The sequence below is a fragment of the Cynoglossus semilaevis genome, chromosome 6, assembly GCF_000523025.1.
Source record: "Cynoglossus semilaevis isolate Cse_v1.0 chromosome 6, Cse_v1.0, whole genome shotgun sequence".
NCBI lineage: Eukaryota > Metazoa > Chordata > Actinopteri > Pleuronectiformes > Cynoglossidae > Cynoglossus > Cynoglossus semilaevis.
Window position 1 is genome coordinate 12,716,897 of NC_024312.1, and position 5,317 is coordinate 12,722,213.

Genomic DNA, 5,317 nt, shown 5'->3' on the forward strand with positions numbered 1-5,317 from the left:
GGAGGCCGTTTGATTGGTGAAATATTGTGTCCTTAGAATCTTGGCTTCGGTCACAGTTTCACTGATTACAGTGATTGTTTTCACCCAGAGCCGTTTTTTTCCAACAACCATTTTTCTCCCTCAAAGCAGCAAGCCTTCGGTCACAGTGAAATCTCTTCCACCGAGGATTAACGGTTGGAAAGAAGGAGGTTAGCGTACTGTAACAAAACTACACAGACGCTCAAAAGTCTTATGAACAATAGTATAATTAAAGATTGTCTAACACTATAAGGATCCAAACCTTTTATTTTTTCAATGCATCTTGCTTCTTAACCTTAACTATGAGACTATGAGGTTTATTGAGAAAAATCACCTAAATCTAGGGTAAACGCCATGTGTGTCCCCAGATTGTTTTGTTCTGTACTTAAACATGCATCCAGATTAAGCTATTTTCTATTTGACGAGAATGTCTGTGTCATGAAGGCGGCCATGATGAATCACCAAAATGAATATCATTTATGTGTCAGTGATATGACTGGTGTGTGTGTGTGTGTGTGTATCGTCAAGTAGGAGAAACTAACTTATTTGATTAGAACATAGAGCCAAAGGTCATATCTAAAATATTCAGTTTTTTTTTTTCCTGACAGGGACATACTGTGACTCGGCTGGGCTTATAATAGGGACAAAAGGTGTTCAGAACAGATCGTGCTGTGAGAGAAATAAATGCGCGTGAGAATGATGAGGGAGGACGTGGAAATGTTTCTCGTGTACCGCCATGAATAAACCATTAGAGCGTTAGTGAAGGACATGCAGATACTAATTGGATATGCTTGGTTGATTCTATTACACTAGAAGATAAGGTTAGGCAGAAAGGTCAGGGGGCAATGTGATGCTCCATCTGATGCACTGATAGTTTTCTTCCAACCATCTCTCTCTCTCACACACACACACACACACACACACACACATACACAGGTCCTGGGGTCAGTTGTCGTGGCTGCTGCTTGTCCCAGAGGGGACGGCGGGCGGACAGGCTATTGATCAGCTGGACTATTACCAGAGCTGAAGCTGTTTATCATGCTGTCTGCCCCCGAGAGGGATCCTCCGTCTCTAATGGACCATGGTACACTTCTCCTATGCACCTGTCCTTGTCACCCCCTCCCCTGCACACACCTTAAGCTCCATCGATCCTCCCATCACCTGTCCTTGTCCCACTGCTGCCGCTCACCCCGGGGGAGGGGGTGGCGCCCACTGTTTTAACCTTCTATAATATTAGAAACCCGCCCCGGCAGAAAACTGGGAATAAATATGAGCATGTCATAAAACCATGACCCTGTTCCGTAAGTCTAACGCATGAACCAACCACAGAAAAATAGACAACAACAACACGACATCAATGTTGGACTGTATGTAGGTCAGAAGCAGACATGTATTGTCTACTTTTTTTATAGTTTCCCTCGCAGGCAGGCCATGCAAGTTGACAAAACTCGGACATCATTTTCATTGACGGCGTGCCCCCGCCTATTTGACCTCCGCCGATGGGTTAAACCTGCATCCAGTCCACACTTCAAGGCTGCGCTCAATATCGGTTTTGTGTACAGCAGAGCAGTTACACTGTCCTGCTTAAAAAAAAAAAAAAAAAAAAAAGAGGCAGTAAATGTCTGCCACCAGAGGCTGCGGCCATAAACAACCCAGTGGGCAGTGGTTATTCAGAGGTCAGGCAAAGTGCTCCGTCGCCAGTGGCGGCTGGCCGGGGGGAAACAAAGTGATGAGGATTTAATGATATCCAGCTTTGTGGCTATTGATAGTGGAGTCAATGGGCTGTGCCGTGGGTGTCTCTCTGATACACAGCAGATTAGCGACTCGGTGCCCGATGAAAACGTCAGAGATCAATAGGACACAGGGGAGAATCGATAATCATCCCATGATTCTTTGCTTCCATTTGGTGGATTGCACTGTTGCTTTAATGTCTACTGTGCTGTCACCGTGCCATTAACTACAATCACGCAGCCCGCGTCACATATCTGTCGCAGGCATCATACGCTAACGTGCTGCTACTAATGAATATGAATGCTCTGTTTAGAAGGAATCTCTCTGTCATTACATTGCTCACCACCTCACTGAGCCCTGAAACTTTGCCTTCCGTGAAATGTAAATCGCTGCTTTATGGAGGAAAAGTACAAGGCAACCGCGCGGCAGCGCTGCGCAGGTGTGAACAACATTTTCTCACCTGCAGTGAGACTGAACGCGGGAGTGGGTGGGCTAATTGCAGCTCCAGCTCCGAGCCAGGGATGAGGAAGTAAAAGAATATTTAGTCATGTCCCAAATATTATAATCAGCATTATCTGGCTTGTCGTGCTTCATTATAGTCCAGAGATCTTAGATTAATTAGCGTTATTGTGCAGTGCGACTGAAAGAATTGGACAGTAATTACATTAACCTTCCAGATCACACCTCATCTTTTTTACAAGACGCGTCTGAGCGATAAAAGATTGCCACTGCATAGATGATTACTCTTATCCTTGACAGTGTCTGCCTTCCAAATTGATCCAATTAGCCATTCAGGGCTAATTTAATTACTCGGGGCTGCTATAGCCTCTCTATCTTTCTGTCCTTGCCACCAGCATAATCAAAACTCTAAGCGCTGAAACGCATAAGCCTGAGCACATGGAAAAAAAAAAACAGATCTGGTGAGACGATATGGGAAAAATGAATTAACAGTCACCTTTACAGTAAGTGAATACAGCCATAAATATGTCACATTTTTCTGATTAGTATGTATCCATGTGCTCCACACCAAGCTCTTCCTCCAGCACTGCAGCAGTAGAAGATAGAGAGTACAGCTTTGTCACGGTGCTCGTCTCAAAATTCGCTCACAGGGGGAACTTCTCCTGAATATCAATTATATCCACACAAGTATGTTCCATTTTAGACACTAATAAAGGTGAGCGCTCATTTATAGGAAGGAACATCTCCATATGATTAGTATGCATGAGGCCGATTCACAGTTGGTATGAGGTGAGACGGTCTTAATGCACACACAGCAATCTCAGCTGCTTCATTTTGAGCACAGCGGCGAGGAACTGGACACGAACCAATCTGCTCCGCTCCAGAAACAATATGGATCTGAAAACAGGGAGAGATGATGACAGCCGTTGGACTGAGAGCCACATCCATAATTGGCGAAATGAGCCAAACGCTAACGAACTCCGGACTTGCTTTAATTAAGATGAACTCCCCTTCAAACTTACAAACAGAGGTTTACTGACAAATACTCAGATGACATCGGCCTGCAGTCTGCAGATTTACTACAGGAATGAGGGGTTCTTTAATGCACCCCATTTCCAGATAATGGGGTCATGCCCATGGTCACAATTGTAGTGATTTAAAATAAAAGGACAAAACCGATCGACCAAATCAACAGAGAAACAGCTGACAGCTTTTACTGAGACTGAATATATTTTAGGAGCATCCATGAAAAGACAAAAGTGACCATGTTACAGCAAATGACTTATGTAACGTTTCGAGTTGTGGGAAAGTCAGGAGGTTGGTATGAAGTCTGATGTTGTGAATTCCACAAATACTTCTTTTTCTTGAAACTTCATTAATTTCTAACAGAGCAACGAGAGAGATAATAATGCACAAATTACACAAGGACTCTGCCCTTAAGAATTAAAAACACACACATATAGCATGGAAACTCCAACAACTACAATCATAAATTCAGCATTCCAAAACTGTATGTCAAAGAATGACTTTTTATCAGCCTGCGTTCCAACTCTTCAGGGATCCATTTCTACATCAGGTAAACGCTAAAGCTAAAGCACTGAAGAATGTTGCTTTGTCCTTTTGCTTAAGTACAAATATACGTAAGTACGAGTGCAGTACATTATTGAAGTTGATCAAAAACAAGGAGTTTGAACAAGTGAAAGAAGCAGAAGAATGGACTGTGTATTGAGCAGTTTTTATCCAGCTTTACAAAGAAGAATAAAAATCCCCACCAAAAAATATGTGTTCAAAATTGTAGATATATTTCTCTCTTAGATCTCCTTCTGTTTTATCTCCTCATATCTGGGATTTGTGAGCATGACATGTGAGATTCAGGCCAGGTTTGGGAGTTAATGAGCTGAAAAAAAAGAAAAGAAAAAAAATCTGGAGACGTGGTGTTCACACCAGTCAGTGGGAGGCACATTAAAAGAGTGTGTGTTCACAGCTCCACTCGTCCTACAGGGGCTCTCTCCTCAATGTCTTTGTGTGAGACTCGCAGCGCTTTAATCAGGCAATTGTTTGGGGAGAGTTTTTAATCTGTGATTATAACTCCAGATCAATGAGGATTTCTGCTCTGAGCTGTGTCAGTGATAAAAAAAAGAGGAGGATTTACATCAAATATTCACGCAGCAGCGCTTGCATCAAAGACAACCACTGCCTTTTACTCCACACAAAGCGCACTGGAAAACAAAACCACCGAGTGAATTCTCCGCACAGAGCAAGTCCTTTTAAATGGGGTCTATGTTAAAGAAGCAAACTGCGGTAATTATCAACAGAGTCGTGTTTTATGTTTAGACAAAACACAGACTTTAAACAGGAAAACGCTGTAACCAGCATTCGGATGGCAAACCAACAACATGTTAGACATGGTGGTTACACAACAGCGTTACACAGTCAGTGGGAGTCTCCTGAGACCAACGCCGCCCTGTCATCAGAAAGTGTTTGGTCTTTGTTTCAGAATTCCCTACAAAAGAACCAATGCATAACTTAAGAGGGGAGAACAGCATTTTAAGTGCAACATCACGATGAATAATACATGACCGCAGTATTACCAAAGTGAAACAATAAAAAAGTTTTACAGTTGAGAGCAGTATATGTCTCCGGCTGGTCCCTCGTGTGCTCTCAGCGACTTGCAGAGGCATTTTAGACGAATATAAAAGTGTTAGGTGGTGATGTACCTTTTTAGTCACAGTTAAAGCGGAACACCTGCTTCGTTTGTGCGTTACATTAGCACTTTTTAGCATGATGTCTGTAATTAACGTGATAATTGTCACCTTGTAGTTCAGAAATCGCATTGCCCTAGTTGAGAAAACACGTTGAATTTGGATTATGCTAACAATCGCTAAAAAAGTGCTAACAAGCTACAATGCTATTGTGCCACTGTTATTTAAAATAACACTGCATACCACCTTTTATATATATATATCTATACATACACACACATATATACATGTATATATATTTGACTCTTCATTTAAAACCAGTATAGTCTTAAAAATGTTAAAATAACAAAAAATGGAACTAGCCTTTCCCTCATTTTCTATATGAAATATGCTGCTCTCAATACGTA